The sequence below is a fragment of the Aulonocara sp. 'chitande type north' Nkhata Bay genome, unplaced genomic scaffold, assembly GCF_057382095.1.
Source record: "Aulonocara sp. 'chitande type north' Nkhata Bay isolate Kocher_YH1m ecotype deep benthic unplaced genomic scaffold, A_spYH_male_GT1.1 unmapped_scaffold_35, whole genome shotgun sequence".
In the NCBI taxonomy this organism is placed as follows: Eukaryota; Metazoa; Chordata; class Actinopteri; order Cichliformes; family Cichlidae; genus Aulonocara; species Aulonocara sp. 'chitande type north' Nkhata Bay.
The window spans coordinates 227,353-249,606 of NW_028234367.1; the positions used below are offsets into that span (position 1 = coordinate 227,353).

At 57.6% G+C, this 22,254-nt stretch overlaps 10 non-coding genes and 4 pseudogenes across 10 annotated transcripts; all 14 read right to left on the reverse strand.

Annotated features, from left to right (window-relative positions):
* Positions 1-1,638: 1,638 nt before the first annotated feature.
* Positions 1,639-1,757, reverse strand: LOC147300145 (5S ribosomal RNA). The gene has a single exon (XR_015128062.1). It is a non-coding gene; the product is annotated as a 5S ribosomal RNA (ribosomal RNA).
* A 1,180-nt stretch (positions 1,758-2,937) lies between these two features.
* On the reverse strand, positions 2,938-3,056 carry LOC147300146 (5S ribosomal RNA). Its single transcript, XR_015127983.1, has one exon. It is a non-coding gene; the product is annotated as a 5S ribosomal RNA (ribosomal RNA).
* Positions 3,057-3,949: 893 nt separating this feature from the next.
* On the reverse strand, positions 3,950-4,068 carry LOC147300147 (5S ribosomal RNA). Its single transcript, XR_015128070.1, has one exon. It is a non-coding gene; the product is annotated as a 5S ribosomal RNA (ribosomal RNA).
* A 1,647-nt stretch (positions 4,069-5,715) lies between these two features.
* LOC147300148 (5S ribosomal RNA) lies at positions 5,716-5,834 on the reverse strand. The gene has a single exon (XR_015127984.1). It is a non-coding gene; the product is annotated as a 5S ribosomal RNA (ribosomal RNA).
* A 1,098-nt stretch (positions 5,835-6,932) lies between these two features.
* LOC147300149 (5S ribosomal RNA) lies at positions 6,933-7,051 on the reverse strand (annotated as a pseudogene).
* Positions 7,052-8,781: 1,730 nt separating this feature from the next.
* Positions 8,782-8,900, reverse strand: LOC147300150 (5S ribosomal RNA). The gene has a single exon (XR_015128063.1). It is a non-coding gene; the product is annotated as a 5S ribosomal RNA (ribosomal RNA).
* A 1,180-nt stretch (positions 8,901-10,080) lies between these two features.
* On the reverse strand, positions 10,081-10,199 carry LOC147300151 (5S ribosomal RNA). The gene has a single exon (XR_015127985.1). It is a non-coding gene; the product is annotated as a 5S ribosomal RNA (ribosomal RNA).
* An 893-nt stretch (positions 10,200-11,092) lies between these two features.
* On the reverse strand, positions 11,093-11,211 carry LOC147300152 (5S ribosomal RNA). Its single transcript, XR_015128071.1, has one exon. It is a non-coding gene; the product is annotated as a 5S ribosomal RNA (ribosomal RNA).
* A 1,647-nt stretch (positions 11,212-12,858) lies between these two features.
* Positions 12,859-12,977, reverse strand: LOC147300153 (5S ribosomal RNA). The gene has a single exon (XR_015127986.1). It is a non-coding gene; the product is annotated as a 5S ribosomal RNA (ribosomal RNA).
* A 1,016-nt stretch (positions 12,978-13,993) lies between these two features.
* Positions 13,994-14,112, reverse strand: LOC147300154 (5S ribosomal RNA; annotated as a pseudogene).
* Positions 14,113-15,719: 1,607 nt separating this feature from the next.
* LOC147300155 (5S ribosomal RNA) lies at positions 15,720-15,838 on the reverse strand (annotated as a pseudogene).
* Positions 15,839-17,366: 1,528 nt separating this feature from the next.
* Positions 17,367-17,485, reverse strand: LOC147300156 (5S ribosomal RNA). The gene has a single exon (XR_015127987.1). It is a non-coding gene; the product is annotated as a 5S ribosomal RNA (ribosomal RNA).
* A 1,374-nt stretch (positions 17,486-18,859) lies between these two features.
* Positions 18,860-18,978, reverse strand: LOC147300157 (5S ribosomal RNA). The gene has a single exon (XR_015127988.1). It is a non-coding gene; the product is annotated as a 5S ribosomal RNA (ribosomal RNA).
* A 1,490-nt stretch (positions 18,979-20,468) lies between these two features.
* On the reverse strand, positions 20,469-20,587 carry LOC147300158 (5S ribosomal RNA; annotated as a pseudogene).
* Between the last annotated feature and the right edge of the window lie 1,667 nt (positions 20,588-22,254).

Below are 22,254 nucleotides of genomic sequence, written 5' to 3' on the forward strand. Positions count from 1 at the left end.
ATGGCCTCGGCCAGAAGCGCAGGGCCTGGTGTGATGTGAGTGGCCTGAGCAAGAGCCACAGGCCCTGGTGTGGTGTAAGTGGCCTCAATAGCAAATAAGGCCCTGGTGTGGTGTAAGTGGCCTCAGCCAGCAGCCACAGGCCCTGGTGTGGTGTAAGTGGCCTCAGCCAGTGCCACAGGCCCTGGTGTGGTGTAATTGGCCTCAATAGCAACTAAGGCCCTGGTGTGGTGTGAGTGGCCTCAGCCAGCAGCCACAGGCCCTGGTGTGGTCTAAGTGGCCTCAGCCAGTGCCACAGGCCCTGGTGTGGTGTAAGTGGCCTGAGCAAGAGCCACAGGCCCTGGTGTGGTGTAAGTGGCCTCAGCCAGCAGCCACAGGCCCTGGTGTGGTGTAAGTGGCCTGAGCAAGTGCCACAGGCCCTGGTGTGGTGTAAGTGGCCTAAGCCAGAGCCACAGGCCCTGGTGTGGTGTAAGTGGCCTGAGCAAGAGCCACAGGGCCTGGTTTGGTGAAGATGGCCTCGGCCAGAAGCGCAGGGCCTGGTGTGATGTGAGTGGCCTGAGCAAGAGCCACAGGCCCTGGTGTGGTGTAAGTGGCCTCAGCCAGCAGCCACAGGCCCTGGTGTGGTGTAGGTGGCCTCAGCCAGCAGCCACAGGCCCTGGTGTGGTGTAAGTCGCCTCAGCCAGCAGCCACAGGCCCTGGTGTGGTGTAAGTGGCCTCAGCCAGCAGCCACAGGCCCTGGTGTGGTGTAAGTGGCCTCAGCCAGTGCCACAGGCCCTGGTGTGGTGTAAGTGGCCTGAGCAAGAGCCACAGACCCTGGTGTGGTGTAATTGGCCTCAGCCAGCAGCCACAGGCCCTGGTGTGGTGTAAGTCGCCTCAGACAGAAGCCACAGGCACTGGTGTGGTGTAAGTGGCCTCAGCCAGCAGCAAAAGGGCCCTGGTGTGGTGTAAGTCGCCTCAGCCAGCAGCCACAGGCCCTGGTGTGGTGTAGGTGGCCTCAGCCACCAGCCACAGGCCCTGGTGTGGTGTAAGTGGCCTCAGCCAGCAGCCACAGGCCCTGGTGTGGTGTAAGTGGCCTCAGCCAGCAGCCACAGGCCCTGGTGTGGTGTAAGTGGCCTGAGCAAGAGCCAAAGGCCCTGGTGTGGTGTAAGTGGCCTGAGCAAGAGCCACAGACCCTGGTGTGGTGTAATTGGCCTCAATAGCAACTAATGCCCTGGCGTGGTGTAGGTGGCCTCAGCCAGCAGCCACAGGCCCTGGTGTGGTGTAAGTGGCCTGAGCAAGAGCCACAGGCCCTGGTGTGGTGTAAGTGGCCTGAGCAAGAGCCACAGACCCTGGTGTGGTGTAATTGGCCTCAATAGCAACTAATGCCCTGGTGTGGTGTAGGTGGCCTCAGCCAGCAGCCACAGGCCCTGGTGTGGTGAAAGTGGCCTCAGCCAGAGCCACAGGCCCTGATGTGGTGTAAGTGGCCCCAGCCGGTCACTCAGGCCCTTGTGTGGTGTAGGTTGCATCAGCTAGCAGCACAAGACATTGGAAAAGAGCCAAAAGCAGTGTCGTTAATGTGCCCTCATTAATGGGCAGCTGCTTTTGGTCTTTTAATACACCCCTTCTCTGGATCAAAAGCGGTTCAATGACATGAAAATCAAAGGCTTACAGCACCAGGTATTCCCAGGCAGTCTCCCATCCAAGTACTAACCAAGCCCAGCCCTGCTTAGCTTCCGAGATCAGACGAGGTCGGGCGGACTCAGGGTGGTATGGCCGTAAGCTGCTGGCCCCAGCACAATGTCTCAATTTATGGATTCAAGTGATTAGGTGGCAAGTACCTGAAGTTACGAAGACAATGCTATAACCATACCTGCATGTTTGCATAATACCCTAACTCAAAGGCTCAGTTTGGCATTTATCCAACAGCACAGGCCCTGGATTGTTGAAGATGGCCTCAGGAACAAGCACAGGGCCTGGTGTGTTGTACATGGCCACAGCAAGGAGCACAGGGCCTGGTTTGGTGAAGATGGCCTCGGCCAGAAGCGCAGGGCCTGGTGTGATGTGAGTGGCCTGAGCAAGAGCCACAGGCCTTGGTGTGGTGTAAGTGGCCTCAGCCAGCAGCCACAGGCCCTGGTGTGGTGTAAGTCGCCTCAGCCATAAGCCACAGGCACTGGTGTGGTGTAAGTGGCCTCAGCCAGCAGCCACAGGCCCTGGTGTGGTGTAGGTGGCCTCAGCCAGCAGCCACAGGCCCTGGTGTGGTGTAGGTGGCCTCAGCCAGCAGCCACAGGCCCTGGTGTGGTGTAAGTGGCCTCAGCCAGCAGCCACAGGCCCTGGTGTGGTGTAAGTGGCCTGAGCAAGAGCCACAGGCCCTGGTGTGGTGTAAGTGGCCTCAATAGCAACTAATGCCCTGGTGTGGTGTAGGTGGCCTCAGCCAGCAGCCACAGGCCCTGGTGTGGTGTAAGTGGCCTCAGCCAGCAGCCACAGGCCCTGGTGTGGTGTAAGTCGCCTCAGCCAGAAGCCACAGGCACTGGTGTGGTGTAAGTGGCCTCAGCCAGCAGCAAAAGGGCCCTGGTGTGGTGTAAGTGGCCTCAGCCAGCAGCCACAGGCCCTGGTGTGGTGTAGGTGGCCTCAGCCAGCAGCCACAGGCCCTGGTGTGGTGTAATTGGCCTCAATAGCAACTAAGGCCCTGGTGTGGTGTAGGTGGCCTAAGCCAGCAGCCACAGGCCCTGGTGTGGTGTAAGTGGCCTCAGCCAGAGCCACAGGCCCTGATGTGGTGTAAGTGGCCCCAGCCGGTCACTCTGGCCCTGGTGTGGTGTAGGTGGCATCAGCTAGCAGCACAAGACATTGGAAAACAGCCAAAAGCAGTGTCGTTAATGTGCCCTCATTAATGGGCAGCTGCTTTTGGTCTTTTAATACACCCCTTCTCTGGATCAAAAGCGGTTCAATGACATGAAAATGAAAGGCTTACAGCACCAGGTATTCCCAGGCAGTCTCCCATCCAAGTACTAACCAAGCCCAGCCCTGCTTAGCTTCCGAGATCAGACGAGGTCGGGCGTGCTCAGGGTGGTATGGCCGTAAGCTGCTGGCCCCAGCACAATGTCTCAATTTATGGATTCAAGTGATTAGGTGGCAAGTACCTGAAGTTACGAAGACAATCCTATAACCATACCTGCATGTTTGCATAATACCCTAACCCAAAGGCTCAGTTTGGCATTTATCCAACAGCACAGGCCCTGGATTGTTGAAGATGGCCACAGCAAGCAGCACAGGGCCTGGATTGGTGAAGATGGCCTCGGCCAGAAGCGCAGGGCCTGGTGTGATGTGAGTGGCCTGAGCAAGAGCCACAGGCCCTGGTGTGGTGTAAGTGGCCTCAATAGCAAATAAGGCCCTGGTGTGGTGTAAGTGGCCTCAGCCAGCAGCCACAGGCCCTGGTGTGGTGTAAGTGGCCTCAGCCAGTGCCACAGGCCCTGGTGTGGTGTAATTGGCCTCAATAGCAACTAAGGCCCTGGTGTGGTGTAGGTGGCCTCGGCCAGAAGCGCAGGGCCTGGTGTGATGTGAGTGGCCTGAGCAAGAGCCACAGGCCCTGGTGTGGTGTAATTGGCCTCAATAGCAACTAAGGCCCTGGTGTGGTGTAAGTGGCCTGAGCAAGAGCCACATACCCTGGTGTGGTGTAATTGGCCTCAATAGCAACTAAGGCCCTGGTGTGGTGTAGGTGGCCTCAGCCAGCAGCCACAGGCCCTGGTGTGGTGTAAGTGGCCTCAGCCAGAGCAACAGGCCCTGATGTGGTGTAAGTGGCCCCAGCCGGTCACTCAGGCCCTGGTGTGGTGTAGGTGGCATCAGCTAGCAGCACAAGACATTGGAAAACAGCCAAAAGCAATGTCGTTAATGTGCCCTCATTAATGGGGAGCTGCTTCTGGTCTTTTAATACACCCCTTCTCTGGATCAAAAGCGGTTCAATGACATGAAAATGAAAGGCTTACAGCACCAGGTATTCCCAGGCAGTCTCCCATCCAAGTACTAACCAAGCCCAGCCCTGCTTAGCTTCCGAGATCAGACGAGGTCAGGCGTGCTCAGGGTGGTATGGCCGTAAGCTGCTGGTCCCAGCACAATGTCTCAATTTATGGATTCAAGCGATTAGGTGGCAAGTACCTGAAGTTACGAAGACAATCCTATAACCATACCTGCATGTTTGCATAATACCCTAACCAAAAGGCTCAGTTTGGCATTTATCCAACAGCACAGGCCCTGGATTGTTGAAGATGGCCTCAAGAACCAGCACAGGACCTGGTGTGTTTTACATGGCCACAGCAAGCAGCACAGGGCCTGGTTTGGTGAAGATGGCCTCAGCAAGCAGCCACAGGCCCTGGTTTGGTGTAAGTGGCCTCAGCTAGCAGCCACAGGCCCTGGTGTGGTGTGAGTGGCCTCAGCCAGCAGCCACAGGCCCTGGTGTGGTCTAAGTGGCCTCAGCCAGTGCCACAGGCCCTGGTGTGGTGTAAGTGGCCTGAGCAAGAGCCACAGGCCCTGGTGTGGTGTAAGTGGCCTCAGCCAGCAGCCACAGGCCCTGGTGTGGTGTAAGTGGCCTGAGCAAGTGCCACAGGCCCTGGTGTGGTGTAAGTGGCCTAAGCCAGAGCCACAGGCCCTGGTGTGGTGTAAGTGGCCTGAGCAAGAGCCACAGGGCCTGGTTTGGTGAAGATGGCCTCGGCCAGAAGCGCAGGGCCTGGTGTGATGTGAGTGGCCTGAGCAAGAGCCACAGGCCCTGGTGTGGTGTAAGTGGCCTCAGCCAGCAGCCACAGGCCCTGGTGTGGTGTAAGTCACCTCAGCCAGAAGCCACAGGCCCTGGTGTGGTGTAGATGGCCTCAGCCAGCAGCCACAGGCCCTGGTGTGGTGTAAGTGGCCTCAGCCAGAAGCACAGGGCCTGGTGTGATATGAGTGGCCTGAGCAAGAGCCACAGGCCCTGGTGTGGTGTAAGTGGCCTGAGCAAGAGCCACAGGCCCTGGTGTGGTGTAAGTGGCCTGAGCAAGAGCCACAGGCCCTGGTGTGGTGTAGGTGGCCTCAGCCAGCAGCCACAAGCCCTTGTGTGGTGTAAGTGGCCTCAGCCAGCAGCCACAGGCCCTGGTGTGGTGTAAGTGGCCTCAGCCAGTGCCACAGGCCCTGGTGTGGTGTAAGTGGCCTGAGCAAGAGCCACAGACCATGGTGTGGTGTAATTGGCCTCAATAGCAACTAAGGCCCTGGTGTGGTGTAAGTGGCCTCAGCCAGCAGCCACAGGCCCTGGTGTGGTGTAAGTGGCCTCAGCCAGCAGCCACAGGCCCTGGTGTGGTGTAAGTGGCCTCAGCCAGTGCCACAGGCCCTGGTGTGGTGTAAGTGGCCTGAGCAAGAGCCACAGACCATGGTGTTGTGTAATTGGCCTCAATAGCAACTAAGGCCCTGGTGTGGTGTAAGTGGCCTCAGCCAGCAGCCACAGGCCCTGGTTTGGTGTAAGTCGCCTCAGCCAGAACCCACAGGCCCTGGTGTGGTGTAACTGGCCTCAGCCAGAGCCACAGCCCCTGATGTGGTGTAAGTGGCCCCAGCCGGTCACTCAGGCCCTGGTGTGGTGTAGGTGGCATCAGCTAGCAGCACAAGACATTGGAAAAGAGCCAAAAGCAATGTGATTAATGTGCCCTTATTAATGGGCAGCTGCTTTTGGTCTTTTAATACACCCCTTCTCTGGATCAAAAGCGGTTCAATGACATGAAAATGAAAGGCTTACAGCACCAGGTATTCCCAGGCAGTCTCCCATCCAAGTACTAACCAAGCCCAGCCCTGCTTAGCTTCCGAGATCAGACGAGGTCGGGCGTGCTCAGGGTGGTATGGCCGTAAGCTGCTGGCTCCAGCACAATGTCTCAATTTATGGATTCAAGTGATTAGGTGGCAAGTACCTGAAGTTACGAAGACAATGCTATAACCATACCTGCATGTTTGCATAATACCCTAACTCAAAGGCTCAGTTTGGCATTTATCCAACAGCACAGGCCCTGGATTGTTGAAGATGGCCTCAGGAACCAGCACAGGGCCTGGTGTGTTGTACATGGCCACAGCAAGGAGCACAGGGCCTGGTTTGGTGAAGATGGCCTCGGCCAGAAGCGCAGGGCCTGGTGTGATGTGAGTGGCCTGAGCAAGAGCCACAGGCCTTGGTGTGGTGTAAGTGGCCTCAGCCAGCAGCCACAGGCCCTGGTGTGGTGTAATTGGCCTCAATAGCAACTAATGCCCTGGTGTGGTGTAGGTGGCCTCAGCCAGCAGCCACAGGCCCTGGTGTGGTGTAAGTGGCCTCAGCCAGCAGCCACAGGCCCTGGTGTGGTGTAAGTCGCCTCAGCCAGAAGCCACAGACACTGGTGTGGTGTAAGTGGCCTCAGCCAGCAGCAAAAGGGCCCTGGTGTGGTGTAAGTGGCCTCAGCCAGCAGCCACAGGCCCTGGTGTGGTGTAGGTGGCCTCAGCCAGCAGCCACAGGCCCTTGTGTGGTGTAATTGGCCTCAATAGCAACTAAGGCCCTGGTGTGGTGTAGGTGGCCTAAGCCAGCAGCCACAGGCCCTGGTGTGGTGTAAGTGGCCTCAGCCAGTGCCACAGGCCCTGGTGTGGTGTAAGTGGCCTGAGCAAGAGCCACAGACCCTGGTGTGGTGTAATTGGCCTCAATAGCAACTAAGGCCCTGGTGTGGTGTAGGTGGCCTCAGCCAGCAGCCACAGGCCCTGGTGTGGTGTAAGTGGCCTCAGCCAGCAGCCACAGGCCCTGATGTGGTGTAAGTGGCCCCAGCCGGTCCCTCAGGCCCTTGTGTGGTGTAGGTTGCATCAGCTAGCAGCACAAGACATTGGAAAAGAGCCAAAAGCAATGTCGTTAATGTGCCCTCATTAATGGGCAGATGCTTTTGGTCTTTTAATACACCCCTTCTCTGGATCAAAAGCGGTTCAATGACATGAAAATGAAAGGCTTACAGCACCAGGTATTCCCAGGCAGTCTCCCATCCAAGTACTAACCAAGACCAGCCCTGCTTAGCTTCCGAGATCAGACGAGGTCAGGCGTGCTCAGGGTGGTATGGCCGTAAGCTGCTGGTCCCAGCACAATGTCTCAATTTATGGATTCAAGTGATTAGGTGGCAAGTACCTGAAGTTACGAAGACAATCCTATAACCATACCTGCATGTTTGCATAATACCCTAACCAAAAGGCTCAGTTTGGCATTTATCCAACAGCACAGGCCCTGGATTGTTGAAGATGGCCTCAAGAACCAGCACAGGACCTGGTGTGTTTTACATGGCCACAGCAAGCAGCACAGGGCCTGGTTTGGTGAAGATGGCCTCAGCAAGCAGCCACAGGCCCTGGTTTGGTGTAAGTGGCCTCAGCTAGCAGCCACAGGCCCTGGTGTGGTGTGAGTGGCCTCAGCCAGCAGCCACAGGCCCTGGTGTGGTCTAAGTGGCCTCAGCCAGTGCCACAGGCCCTGGTGTGGTGTAAGTGGCCTGAGCAAGAGCCACAGGCCCTGGTGTGGTGTAAGTGGCCTCAGCCAGCAGCCACAGGCCCTGGTGTGGTGTAAGTGGCCTGAGCAAGTGCCACAGGCCCTGGTGTGGTGTAAGTGGCCTAAGCCAGAGCCACAGGCCCTGGTGTGGTGTAAGTGGCCTGAGCAAGAGCCACAGGGCCTGGTTTGGTGAAGATGGCCTCGGCCAGAAGCGCAGGGCCTGGTGTGATGTGAGTGGCCTGAGCAAGAGCCACAGGCCCTGGTGTGGTGTAAGTGGCCTCAGCCAGCAGCCACAGGCCCTGGTGTGGTGTAGGTGGCCTCAGCCAGCAGCCACAGGCCCTGGTGTGGTGTAAGTCGCCTCAGCCAGCAGCCACAGGCCCTGGTGTGGTGTAAGTGGCCTCAGCCAGCAGCCACAGGCCCTGGTGTGGTGTAAGTGGCCTCAGCCAGTGCCACAGGCCCTGGTGTGGTGTAAGTGGCCTGAGCAAGAGCCACAGACCCTGGTGTGGTGTAATTGGCCTCAGCCAGCAGCCACAGGCCCTGGTGTGGTGTAAGTCGCCTCAGACAGAAGCCACAGGCACTGGTGTGGTGTAAGTGGCCTCAGCCAGCAGCAAAAGGGCCCTGGTGTGGTGTAAGTCGCCTCAGCCAGCAGCCACAGGCCCTGGTGTGGTGTAGGTGGCCTCAGCCACCAGCCACAGGCCCTGGTGTGGTGTAAGTGGCCTCAGCCAGCAGCCACAGGCCCTGGTGTGGTGTAAGTGGCCTCAGCCAGCAGCCACAGGCCCTGGTGTGGTGTAAGTGGCCTGAGCAAGAGCCAAAGGCCCTGGTGTGGTGTAAGTGGCCTGAGCAAGAGCCACAGACCCTGGTGTGGTGTAATTGGCCTCAATAGCAACTAATGCCCTGGCGTGGTGTAGGTGGCCTCAGCCAGCAGCCACAGGCCCTGGTGTGGTGTAAGTGGCCTGAGCAAGAGCCACAGGCCCTGGTGTGGTGTAAGTGGCCTGAGCAAGAGCCACAGACCCTGGTGTGGTGTAATTGGCCTCAATAGCAACTAATGCCCTGGTGTGGTGTAGGTGGCCTCAGCCAGCAGCCACAGGCCCTGGTGTGGTGAAAGTGGCCTCAGCCAGAGCCACAGGCCCTGATGTGGTGTAAGTGGCCCCAGCCGGTCACTCAGGCCCTTGTGTGGTGTAGGTTGCATCAGCTAGCAGCACAAGACATTGGAAAAGAGCCAAAAGCAGTGTCGTTAATGTGCCCTCATTAATGGGCAGCTGCTTTTGGTCTTTTAATACACCCCTTCTCTGGATCAAAAGCGGTTCAATGACATGAAAATCAAAGGCTTACAGCACCAGGTATTCCCAGGCAGTCTCCCATCCAAGTACTAACCAAGCCCAGCCCTGCTTAGCTTCCGAGATCAGACGAGGTCGGGCGGACTCAGGGTGGTATGGCCGTAAGCTGCTGGCCCCAGCACAATGTCTCAATTTATGGATTCAAGTGATTAGGTGGCAAGTACCTGAAGTTACGAAGACAATGCTATAACCATACCTGCATGTTTGCATAATACCCTAACTCAAAGGCTCAGTTTGGCATTTATCCAACAGCACAGGCCCTGGATTGTTGAAGATGGCCTCAGGAACAAGCACAGGGCCTGGTGTGTTGTACATGGCCACAGCAAGGAGCACAGGGCCTGGTTTGGTGAAGATGGCCTCGGCCAGAAGCGCAGGGCCTGGTGTGATGTGAGTGGCCTGAGCAAGAGCCACAGGCCTTGGTGTGGTGTAAGTGGCCTCAGCCAGCAGCCACAGGCCCTGGTGTGGTGTAAGTCGCCTCAGCCATAAGCCACAGGCACTGGTGTGGTGTAAGTGGCCTCAGCCAGCAGCCACAGGCCCTGGTGTGGTGTAGGTGGCCTCAGCCAGCAGCCACAGGCCCTGGTGTGGTGTAGGTGGCCTCAGCCAGCAGCCACAGGCCCTGGTGTGGTGTAAGTGGCCTCAGCCAGCAGCCACAGGCCCTGGTGTGGTGTAAGTGGCCTGAGCAAGAGCCACAGGCCCTGGTGTGGTGTAAGTGGCCTCAATAGCAACTAATGCCCTGGTGTGGTGTAGGTGGCCTCAGCCAGCAGCCACAGGCCCTGGTGTGGTGTAAGTGGCCTCAGCCAGCAGCCACAGGCCCTGGTGTGGTGTAAGTCGCCTCAGCCAGAAGCCACAGGCACTGGTGTGGTGTAAGTGGCCTCAGCCAGCAGCAAAAGGGCCCTGGTGTGGTGTAAGTGGCCTCAGCCAGCAGCCACAGGCCCTGGTGTGGTGTAGGTGGCCTCAGCCAGCAGCCACAGGCCCTGGTGTGGTGTAATTGGCCTCAATAGCAACTAAGGCCCTGGTGTGGTGTAGGTGGCCTAAGCCAGCAGCCACAGGCCCTGGTGTGGTGTAAGTGGCCTCAGCCAGAGCCACAGGCCCTGATGTGGTGTAAGTGGCCCCAGCCGGTCACTCTGGCCCTGGTGTGGTGTAGGTGGCATCAGCTAGCAGCACAAGACATTGGAAAACAGCCAAAAGCAGTGTCGTTAATGTGCCCTCATTAATGGGCAGCTGCTTTTGGTCTTTTAATACACCCCTTCTCTGGATCAAAAGCGGTTCAATGACATGAAAATGAAAGGCTTACAGCACCAGGTATTCCCAGGCAGTCTCCCATCCAAGTACTAACCAAGCCCAGCCCTGCTTAGCTTCCGAGATCAGACGAGGTCGGGCGTGCTCAGGGTGGTATGGCCGTAAGCTGCTGGCCCCAGCACAATGTCTCAATTTATGGATTCAAGTGATTAGGTGGCAAGTACCTGAAGTTACGAAGACAATCCTATAACCATACCTGCATGTTTGCATAATACCCTAACCCAAAGGCTCAGTTTGGCATTTATCCAACAGCACAGGCCCTGGATTGTTGAAGATGGCCACAGCAAGCAGCACAGGGCCTGGATTGGTGAAGATGGCCTCGGCCAGAAGCGCAGGGCCTGGTGTGATGTGAGTGGCCTGAGCAAGAGCCACAGGCCCTGGTGTGGTGTAAGTGGCCTCAATAGCAAATAAGGCCCTGGTGTGGTGTAAGTGGCCTCAGCCAGCAGCCACAGGCCCTGGTGTGGTGTAAGTGGCCTCAGCCAGTGCCACAGGCCCTGGTGTGGTGTAATTGGCCTCAATAGCAACTAAGGCCCTGGTGTGGTGTAGGTGGCCTCGGCCAGAAGCGCAGGGCCTGGTGTGATGTGAGTGGCCTGAGCAAGAGCCACAGGCCCTGGTGTGGTGTAATTGGCCTCAATAGCAACTAAGGCCCTGGTGTGGTGTAAGTGGCCTGAGCAAGAGCCACATACCCTGGTGTGGTGTAATTGGCCTCAATAGCAACTAAGGCCCTGGTGTGGTTTAGGTGGCCTCAGCCAGCAGCCACAGGCCCTGGTGTGGTGTAAGTGGCCTCAGCCAGAGCAACAGGCCCTGATGTGGTGTAAGTGGCCCCAGCCGGTCACTCAGGCCCTGGTGTGGTGTAGGTGGCATCAGCTAGCAGCACAAGACATTGGAAAACAGCCAAAAGCAATGTCGTTAATGTGCCCTCATTAATGGGGAGCTGCTTCTGGTCTTTTAATACACCCCTTCTCTGGATCAAAAGCGGTTCAATGACATGAAAATGAAAGGCTTACAGCACCAGGTATTCCCAGGCAGTCTCCCATCCAAGTACTAACCAAGCCCAGCCCTGCTTAGCTTCCGAGATCAGACGAGGTCAGGCGTGCTCAGGGTGGTATGGCCGTAAGCTGCTGGTCCCAGCACAATGTCTCAATTTATGGATTCAAGTGATTAGGTGGCAAGTACCTGAAGTTACGAAGACAATCCTATAACCATACCTGCATGTTTGCATAATACCCTAACCAAAAGGCTCAGTTTGGCATTTATCCAACAGCACAGGCCCTGGATTGTTGAAGATGGCCTCAAGAACCAGCACAGGACCTGGTGTGTTTTACATGGCCACAGCAAGCAGCACAGGGCCTGGTTTGGTGAAGATGGCCTCAGCAAGCAGCCACAGGCCCTGGTTTGGTGTAAGTGGCCTCAGCTAGCAGCCACAGGCCCTGGTGTGGTGTGAGTGGCCTCAGCCAGCAGCCACAGGCCCTGGTGTGGTCTAAGTGGCCTCAGCCAGTGCCACAGGCCCTGGTGTGGTGTAAGTGGCCTGAGCAAGAGCCACAGGCCCTGGTGTGGTGTAAGTGGCCTCAGCCAGCAGCCACAGGCCCTGGTGTGGTGTAAGTGGCCTGAGCAAGTGCCACAGGCCCTGGTGTGGTGTAAGTGGCCTAAGCCAGAGCCACAGGCCCTGGTGTGGTGTAAGTGGCCTGAGCAAGAGCCACAGGGCCTGGTTTGGTGAAGATGGCCTCGGCCAGAAGCGCAGGGCCTGGTGTGATGTGAGTGGCCTGAGCAAGAGCCACAGGCCCTGGTGTGGTGTAAGTGGCCTCAGCCAGCAGCCACAGGCCCTGGTGTGGTGTAAGTCACCTCAGCCAGAAGCCACAGGCCCTGGTGTGGTGTAGATGGCCTCAGCCAGCAGCCACAGGCCCTGGTGTGGTGTAAGTGGCCTCAGCCAGAAGCACAGGGCCTGGTGTGATATGAGTGGCCTGAGCAAGAGCCACAGGCCCTGGTGTGGTGTAAGTGGCCTGAGCAAGAGCCACAGGCCCTGGTGTGGTGTAAGTGGCCTGAGCAAGAGCCACAGGCCCTGGTGTGGTGTAGGTGGCCTCAGCCAGCAGCCACAAGCCCTTGTGTGGTGTAAGTGGCCTCAGCCAGCAGCCACAGGCCCTGGTGTGGTGTAAGTGGCCTCAGCCAGTGCCACAGGCCCTGGTGTGGTGTAAGTGGCCTGAGCAAGAGCCACAGACCATGGTGTGGTGTAATTGGCCTCAATAGCAACTAAGGCCCTGGTGTGGTGTAAGTGGCCTCAGCCAGCAGCCACAGGCCCTGGTGTGGTGTAAGTGGCCTCAGCCAGCAGCCACAGGCCCTGGTGTGGTGTAAGTGGCCTCAGCCAGTGCCACAGGCCCTGGTGTGGTGTAAGTGGCCTGAGCAAGAGCCACAGACCATGGTGTTGTGTAATTGGCCTCAATAGCAACTAAGGCCCTGGTGTGGTGTAAGTGGCCTCAGCCAGCAGCCACAGGCCCTGGTTTGGTGTAAGTCGCCTCAGCCAGAACCCACAGGCCCTGGTGTGGTGTAACTGGCCTCAGCCAGAGCCACAGCCCCTGATGTGGTGTAAGTGGCCCCAGCCGGTCACTCAGGCCCTGGTGTGGTGTAGGTGGCATCAGCTAGCAGCACAAGACATTGGAAAAGAGCCAAAAGCAATGTGATTAATGTGCCCTTATTAATGGGCAGCTGCTTTTGGTCTTTTAATACACCCCTTCTCTGGATCAAAAGCGGTTCAATGACATGAAAATGAAAGGCTTACAGCACCAGGTATTCCCAGGCAGTCTCCCATCCAAGTACTAACCAAGCCCAGCCCTGCTTAGCTTCCGAGATCAGACGAGGTCGGGCGTGCTCAGGGTGGTATGGCCGTAAGCTGCTGGCTCCAGCACAATGTCTCAATTTATGGATTCAAGTGATTAGGTGGCAAGTACCTGAAGTTACGAAGACAATCCTATAACCATACCTGCATGTTTGCATAATACCCTAACCCAAAGGCTCAGTTTGGCATTTATCCAACAGCACAGGCCCTGGATTGTTGAAGATGGCCTCAGGAACCAGCACAGGGCCTGGTGTGTTGTACATGGCCACAGCAAGCAGCACAGGGCCTGGTTTGGTGAAGATGGCCTCGGCCAGAAGCGCAGGGCCTGGTGTGATGTGAGTGGCCTGCGCAAGAGCCACAGGCCTTGGTGTGGTGTAAGTGGCCTCAGCCAGCAGCCACAGGCCCTGGTGTGGTGTAAGTCGCCTCAGCCAGAAGCCACAGGCACTGGTGTGGTGTAAGTGGCCTCAGCCAGCAGCAAAAGGGCCCTGGTGTGGTGTAAGTGGCCTCAGCCAGCAGCCACAGGCCCTGGTGTGGAGTAGGTGGCCTCAGCCAGCAGCCACATGCCCTTGTGTGGTGTAATTGGCCTCAATAGCAACTAAGGCCCTGGTGTGGTGTAGGTGGCCTCGGCCAGAAGCGCAGGGCCTGGTGTGATGTGAGTGGCCTGAGCAAGAGCCACAGGCCCTGGTGTGGTGTAATTGGCCTCAATAGCAACTAAGGCCCTGGTGTGGTGTAAGTGGCCTGAGCAAGAGCCACATACCCTGGTGTGGTGTAATTGGCCTCAATAGCAACTAAGGCCCTGGTGTGGTGTAGGTGGCCTCAGCCAGCAGCCACAGGCCCTGGTGTGGTGTAAGTGGCCTCAGCCAGAGCAACAGGCCCTGATGTGGTGTAAGTGGCCCCAGCCGGTCACTCAGGCCCTGGTGTGGTGTAGGTGGCATCAGCTAGCAGCACAAGACATTGGAAAACAGCCAAAAGCAATGTCGTTAATGTGCCCTCATTAATGGGGAGCTGCTTCTGGTCTTTTAATACAACCCTTCTCTGGATCAAAAGCGGTTCAATGACATGAAAATCAAAGGCTTACAGCACGAGGTATTCCCAGGCAGTCTCCCATCCAAGTACTAACCAAGCCCAGCCCTGCTTAAATTCCGAGATCAGACGAGGTCGGGCGTGCTCAGGGTGGTATGGCCGTAAGATGCTGGCCACAGCACAATGTCTCAATTTATGGATTCAAGTGATTAGGTGGCAAGTACCTGAAGTTACGAAGACAATCCTATAACCATACCTGCATGTTTGCATAATACCCTAACCAAAAGGCTCAGTTTGGCATTTATCCAACAGCACAGGCCCTGGATTGTTGAAGATGGCCTCAAGAACCAGCACAGGACCTGGTGTGTTTTATATGGCCACAGCAAGCAGCACAGGGCCTGGTTTGGTGAAGATGGCCTCAGCAAGCAGCCACAGGCCCTGGTTTGGTGTAAGTGGCCTCAGCTAGCAGCCACAGGCCCTGGTGTGGTGTGAGTGGCCTCAGCCAGCAGCCACAGGCCCTGGTGTGGTCTAAGTGGCCTCAGCCAGTGCCACAGGCCCTGGTGTGGTGTAAGTGGCCTGAGCAAGAGCCACAGGCCCTGGTGTGGTGTAAGTCGCCTCAGCCAGCAGCCACAGGCCCTGGTGTGGTGTAAGTGGCCTGAGCAAGTGCCACAGGCCCTGGTGTGGTGTAAGTGGCCTAAGCCAGAGCCACAGGCCCTGGTGTGGTGTAAGTGGCCTGAGCAAGAGCCACAGGGCCTGGTTTGGTGAAGATGGCCTCGGCCAGAAGCGCAGGGCCTGGTGTGATGTGAGTGGCCTGAGCAAGAGCCACAGGCCCTGGTGTGGTGTAAGTGGCCTCAGCCAGCAGCCACAGGCCCTGGTGTGGTGTAAGTCGCCTCAGCCAGAAGCCACAGGCCCTGGTGTGGTGTAAGTGGCCTCAGCCAGAAGCACAGGGCCTGGTGTGATATGAGTGGCCTGAGCAAGAGCCACAGGCCCTGGTGTGGTGTAAGTGGCCTGAGCAAGAGCCACAGGCCCTGGTGTGGTGTAAGTGGCCTGAGCAAGAGCCACAGGCCCTGGTGTGGTGTAGGTGGCCTCAGCCAGCAGCCACAAGCCCTTGTGTGGTGTAAGTGGCCTCAGCCAGCAGCCACAGGCCCTGGTGTGGTGTAAGTGGCCTCAGCCAGTGCCACAGGCCCTGGTGTGGTGTAAGTGGCCTGAGCAAGAGCCACAGACCATGGTGTGGTGTAATTGGCCTCAATAGCAACTAAGGCCCTGGTGTGGTGTAAGTGGCCTCAGCCAGCAGCCACAGGCCCTGGTGTGGTGTAAGTGGCCTCAGCCAGCAGCCACAGGCCCTGGTGTGGTGTAAGTGGCCTCAGCCAGTGCCACAGGCCCTGGTGTGGTGTAAGTGGCCTGAGCAAGAGCCACAGACCATGGTGTGGTGTAATTGGCCTCAATAGCAACTAAGGCCCTGGTGTGGTGTAAGTGGCCTCAGCCAGCAGCCACAGGCCCTGGTTTGGTGTAAGTCGCCTCAGCCAGAACCCACAGGCCCTGGTGTGGTGTAACTGGCCTCAGCCAGAGCCACAGCCCCTGATGTGGTGTAAGTGGCCCCAGCCGGTCACTCAGGCCCTGGTGTGGTGTAGGTGGCATCAGCTAGCAGCACAAGACATTGGAAAAGAGCCAAAAGCAATGTGATTAATGTGCCCTTATTAATGGGCAGCTGCTTTTGGTCTTTTAATACACCCCTTCTCTGGATCAAAAGCGGTTCAATGACATGAAAAGGAAAGGCTTACAGCAACAGGTATTCCCAGGCAGTCTCCCATCCAAGTACTAACCAAGCCCAGCCCTGCTTAGCTTCCGAGATCAGACGAGGTCGGGCGTGCTCAGGGTGGTATGGCCGTAAGCTGCTGGGCCCCAGCACAATGTCTCAATTTATGGATTCAAGTGATTAGGTGGCAAGTACCTGAAGTTACGAAGACAATCCTATAACCATACCTGCATGTTTGCATAATACCCTAACCCAAAGGCTCAGTTTGGCATTTATCCAACAGCACAGGCCCTGGATTGTTGAAGATGGCCTCAGGAAACAGCACAGGGCCTGGTGTGTTGTACATGGCCACAGCAAGCAGCACAGGGCCTGGTTTGGTGAAGATGGCCTCAGTCAGAAGCACAGGGCCTGGTGTGATATGAGTGGCCTGAGCAAGAGCCACAGGCCCTGGTGTGGTGTGAGTGGCCTGAGGAAGAGCCACAGGCCCTGGTGTGGTGTAAGTGGCCTGAGCAAGAGCCACAGGCCCTGGTGTGGTGTAGGTGGCCTCAGCCAGCAGCCACAGGCCCTGGTGTGGTGTAGGTGGCCTCAGCCAGCAGCCACAAGCCCTTGTGTGGTGTAAGTGGCCTCAGCCAGCAGCAAAAGGGCCCTGGTGTGGTGTAAGTCGCCTCAGCCAGCAGCCACAGGCCCTGGTGTGGTGTAGGTGGCCTCAGCCAGCAGCCACAGGCCCTGGTGTGGTGTAAGTGGCCTCAGCCAGCAGCCACAGGCCCTGGTGTGGTGTAAGTGGCCTCAGCCAGTGCCACAGGCCCTGGTGTGGTGTAAGTGGCCTGAGCAAGAGCCACAGACCATGGTGTGGTGTAATTGGCCTCAATAGCAACTAAGGCCCTGGTGTGGTGTAAGTGGCCTCAGCCAGCAGCCACAGGCCCTGGTGTGGTGTAAGTGGCCTCAGCCAGCAGCCACAGGCCCTGGTGTGGTGTAAGTGGCCTCAGCCAGTGCCACAGGCCCTGGTGTGGTGTAAGTGGCCTGAGCAAGAGCCACAGACCATGGTGTGGTGTAATTGGCCTCAATAGCAACTAAGGCCCTGGTGTGGTGTAAGTGGCCTCAGCCAGCAGCCACAGGCCCTGGTGTGGTGTAAGTGGCCTGAGCAAGAGCCACAGGCCCTGGTGTGGTGTAAGTGGCCTGAGCAAGAGCCACAGACCCTGGTGTGGTGTAATTGGCCTCAATAGCAACTAATGCCCTGGTGTGGTGTAGGTGGCCTCAGCCAGCAGCCACAGGCCCTGGTGTGGTGTAAGTGGCCTGAGCAAGAGCCACAGGCCCTGGTGTGGTGTAAGTGGCCTGAGCAAGAGCCACAGACCCTGGTGTGGTGTAATTGGCCTCAATAGCAACTAATGCCCTGGTGTGGTGTAGGTGGCCTCAGCCAGCAGCCACAGGCCCTGGTGTGGTGAAAGTGGCCTCAGCCAGAGCCACAGGCCCTGATGTGGTGTAAGTGGCCCCAGCCGGTCACTCAGGCCCTTGTGTGGTGTAGGTTGCATCAGCTAGCAGCACAAGACATTGGAAAAGAGCCAAAAGCAGTGTCGTTAATGTGCCCTCATTAATGGGCAGCTGCTTTTGGTCTTTTAATACACCCCTTCTCTGGATCAAAAGCGGTTCAATGACATGAAAATCAAAGGCTTACAGCACCAGGTATTCCCAGGCAGTCTCCCATCCAAGTACTAACCAAGCCCAGCCCTGCTTAGCTTCCGAGATCAGACGAGGTCGGGCGTGCTCAGGGTGGTATGGCCGTAAGCTGCTGGCTCCAGCACAATGTCTCAATTTATGGATTCAAGTGATTAGGTGGCAAGTACCTGAAGTTACGAAGACAATGCTATAACCATACCTGCATGTTTGCATAATACCCTAACCCAAAGGCTCAGTTTGGCATTTATCCAACAGCACAGGCCCTGGATTGTTGAAGATGGCCTCAGGAAACCAGCACAGGGCCTGGTGTGTTGTACATGGCCACAGCAAGGAGCACAGGGCCTGGTTTGGTGAAGATGGCCTCGGCCAGAAGCGCAGGGCCTGGTGTGATGTGAGTGGCCTGAGCAAGAGCCACAGGCCTTGGTGTGGTGTAAGTGGCCTCAGCCAGCAGCCACAGGCCCTGGTGTGGTGTAAGTCGCCTCAGCCAGAAGCCACAGGCACTGGTGTGGTGTAAGTGGCCTCAGCCAGCAGCCACAGGCCCTGGTGTGGTGTAGGTGGCCTCAGCCAGCAGCCACAAGCCCTTGTGTGGTGTAAGTGGCCTCAGCCAGCAGCCACAGGCCCTGATGTGGTGTAAGTGGCCTCAGCCAGTGCCACAGGCCCTGGTGTGGTGTAAGTCGCCTCAGCCAGCAGCCACAGGCCCTGGTGTGGTGTAGGTGGCCTCAGCCAGCAGCCACAGGACCTTGTGTGGTGTAATTGGCCTCAATAGCAACTAAGGCCCTGGTGTGGTGTAGGTGGCCTAAGCCAGCAGCCACAGGCCCTGGTGTGGTGTAAGTGGCCTCAGCCAGTGCCACAGGCCCTGGTGTGGTGTAAGTGGCCTGAGCAAGAGCCACAGACCCTGGTGTGGTGTAATTGGCCTCAATAGCAACTAAGGCCCTGGTGTGGTGTAGGTGGCCTCAGCCAGCAGCCACAGGCCCTGGTATGGTGTAAGTGGCCTCAGCCAGCAGCCACAGGCCCTGGTGTGGTGTAAGTGGCCTCAGCCAGCAGCCACAGGCCCTGGTGTGGTGTAAGTGGCCTCAGCCAGTGCCACAGGCCCTGGTGTGGTGTAAGTGGCCTGAGCAAGAGCCACAGACCATGGTGTTGTGTAATTGGCCTCAATAGCAACTAAGGCCCTGGTGTGGTGTAAGTGGCCTCAGCCAGCAGCCACAGGCCCTGGTTTGGTGTAAGTCGCCTCAGCCAGAACCCACAGGCCCTGGTGTGGTGTAACTGGCCTCAGCCAGAGCCACAGCCCCTGATGTGGTGTAAGTGGCCCCAGCCGGTCACTCAGGCCCTGGTGTGGTGTAGGTGGCATCAGCTAGCAGCACAAGACATTGGAAAAGAGCCAAAAGCAATGTGATTAATGTGCCCTTATTAATGGGCAGCTGCTTTTGGTCTTTTAATACACCCCTTCTCTGGATCAAAAGCGGTTCAATGACATGAAAATGAAAGGCTTACAGCACCAGGTATTCCCAGGCAGTCTCCCATCCAAGTACTAACCAAGCCCAGCCCTGCTTAGCTTCCGAGATCAGACGAGGTCGGGCGTGCTCAGGGTGGTATGGCCGTAAGCTGCTGGCTCCAGCACAATGTCTCAATTTATGGATTCAAGTGATTAGGTGGCAAGTACCTGAAGTTACGAAGACAATCCTATAACCATACCTGCATGTTTGCATAATACCCTAACCCAAAGGCTCAGTTTGGCATTTATCCAACAGCACAGGCCCTGGATTGTTGAAGATGGCCTCAGGAACCAGCACAGGGCCTGGTGTGTTGTACATGGCCACAGCAAGCAGCACAGGGCCTGGTTTGGTGAAGATGGCCTCGGCCAGAAGCGCAGGGCCTGGTGTGATGTGAGTGGCCTGCGCAAGAGCCACAGGCCTTGGTGTGGTGTAAGTGGCCTCAGCCAGCAGCCACAGGCCCTGGTGTGGTGTAAGTCGCCTCAGCCAGAAGCCACAGGCACTGGTGTGGTGTAAGTGGCCTCAGCCAGCAGCAAAAGGGCCCTGGTGTGGTGTAAGTGGCCTCAGCCAGCAGCCACAGGCCCTGGTGTGGAGTAGGTGGCCTCAGCCAGCAGCCACATGCCCTTGTGTGGTGTAATTGGCCTCAATAGCAACTAAGGCCCTGGTGTGGTGTAGGTGGCCTCGGCCAGAAGCGCAGGGCCTGGTGTGATGTGAGTGGCCTGAGCAAGAGCCACAGGGCCTGGTGTGTTGTACATGGCCACAGCTAGCAGCACAGGGCCTGGTTTGGTGAAGATGGCCTCGGCCAGAAGAGCAGGGCCTGGTGTGATGTGAGTGGCCTGACCAAGAGCCACAGGCCCTGGTGTGGTGTAAGTGGCCCCAGCCGGTCACTCAGGCCCTGGTGTGGTGTAGGTGGCATCAGCTAGCAGCCACAGGCCCTGGTGTGGTGTAAGTGGCCTGAGCCAGCAGCCACAGGCCCTGGTGTGGTGTAAGTGGCCTGAATAGCAAATAAGGCCCTGGTGTGGTGTAAGTGGCCTCAGCCAGAGCCACAGGCCCTGGTGTGGTGTAAGTGGCCTCAATAGCAACTAAGGCCCTGGTGTGGTGTAAGTGGCCTCAGCCAACAGCCACAGGCCCTGGTATGGTGTAAGTGGCCTCAGCCAGCAGCCACAGGCCCTGGTGTGGTGTAACTGGCCTCAGCCAGCAGCCACAGGCCCTGGTGTGGTGTAGGTGGCCTCAGCCAGCAGCCACAGGCCCTGGTGTGGTGTAAGTGGCCTCAATAGCAACTAAGGCCCTGGTGTGGTGTAAGTGGCTTTAGCCAGCAGCCACAGGCTCTGGTGTGGTGTAACTGGCCTCAGCCAGCAGCCACAGGCCCTGGTGTGGTGTAAGTGGCCTCAGCCAGAGCCACAGGCCCTGATGTGGTGTAAGTGGCCCCAGCCGGTCACTCTGGCCCTGGTGTGGTGTAGGTGGCATCAGCTAGCAGCACAAGACATTGGAAAACAGCCAAAAGCAATGTCGTTAATGTGCCCTCATTAATGGGGAGCTGCTTCTGGTCTTTTAATACAACCCTTCTCTGGATCAAAAGCGGTTCAATGACATGAAAATCAAAGGCTTACAGCACGAGGTATTCCCAGGCAGTCTCCCATCCAAGTACTAACCAAGCCCAGCCCTGCTTAAATTCCGAGATCAGACGAGGTCGGGCGTGCTCAGGGTGGTATGGCCGTAAGATGCTGGCCACAGCACAATGTCTCAATTTATGGATTCAAGTGATTAGGTGGCAAGTACCTGAAGTTACGAAGACAATCCTATAACCATACCTGCATGTTTGCATAATACCCTAACCAAAAGGCTCAGTTTGGCATTTATCCAACAGCACAGGCCCTGGATTGTTGAAGATGGCCTCAAGAACCAGCACAGGACCTGGTGTGTTTTATATGGCCACAGCAAGCAGCACAGGGCCTGGTTTGGTGAAGATGGCCTCAGCAAGCAGCCACAGGCCCTGGTTTGGTGTAAGTGGCCTCAGCTAGCAGCCACAGGCCCTGGTGTGGTGTGAGTGGCCTCAGCCAGCAGCCACAGGCCCTGGTGTGGTCTAAGTGGCCTCAGCCAGTGCCACAGGCCCTGGTGTGGTGTAAGTGGCCTGAGCAAGAGCCACAGGCCCTGGTGTGGTGTAAGTCGCCTCAGCCAGCAGCCACAGGCCCTGGTGTGGTGTAAGTGGCCTGAGCAAGTGCCACAGGCCCTGGTGTGGTGTAAGTGGCCTAAGCCAGAGCCACAGGCCCTGGTGTGGTGTAAGTGGCCTGAGCAAGAGCCACAGGGCCTGGTTTGGTGAAGATGGCCTCGGCCAGAAGCGCAGGGCCTGGTGTGATGTGAGTGGCCTGAGCAAGAGCCACAGGCCCTGGTGTGGTGTAAGTGGCCTCAGCCAGCAGCCACAGGCCCTGGTGTGGTGTAAGTCGCCTCAGCCAGAAGCCACAGGCCCTGGTGTGGTGTAAGTGGCCTGAGCAAGAGCCACAGGCCCTGGTGTGGTGTAAGTGGCCTGAGCAAGAGCCACAGGCCCTGGTGTGGTGTAGGTGGCCTCAGCCAGCAGCCACAAGCCCTTGTGTGGTGTAAGTGGCCTCAGCCAGCAGCCACAGGCCCTGGTGTGGTGTAAGTGGCCTCAGCCAGTGCCACAGGCCCTGGTGTGGTGTAAGTGGCCTGAGCAAGAGCCACAGGCCCTGGTGTGGTGTAAGTGGCCTCAGCCAGCAGCCACAGGCCCTGGTGTGATATGAGTGGCCTGAGCAAGAGCCACAGGCCCTGGTGTGGTGTAAGTGGCCTGAGCAAGAGCCACAGGCCCTGGTGTGGTGTAAGTGGCCTGAGCAAGAGCCACAGGCCCTGGTGTGGTGTAGGTGGCCTCAGCCAGCAGCCACAAGCCCTTGTGTGGTGTAAGTGGCCTCAGCCAGCAGCCACAGGCCCTGGTGTGGTGTAAGTGGCCTCAGCCAGTGCCACAGGCCCTGGTGTGGTGTAAGTGGCCTGAGCAAGAGCCACAGACCATGGTGTGGTGTAATTGGCCTCAATAGCAACTAAGGCCCTGGTGTGGTGTAAGTGGCCTCAGCCAGCAGCCACAGGCCCTGGTGTGGTGTAAGTGGCCTCAGCCAGCAGCCACAGGCCCTGGTGTGGTGTAAGTGGCCTCAGCCAGTGCCACAGGCCCTGGTGTGGTGTAAGTGGCCTGAGCAAGAGCCACAGACCATGGTGTGGTGTAATTGGCCTCAATAGCAACTAAGGCCCTGGTGTGGTGTAAGTGGCCTCAGCCAGCAGCCACAGGCCCTGGTTTGGTGTAAGTCGCCTCAGCCAGAACCCACAGGCCCTGGTGTGGTGTAACTGGCCTCAGCCAGAGCCACAGCCCCTGATGTGGTGTAAGTGGC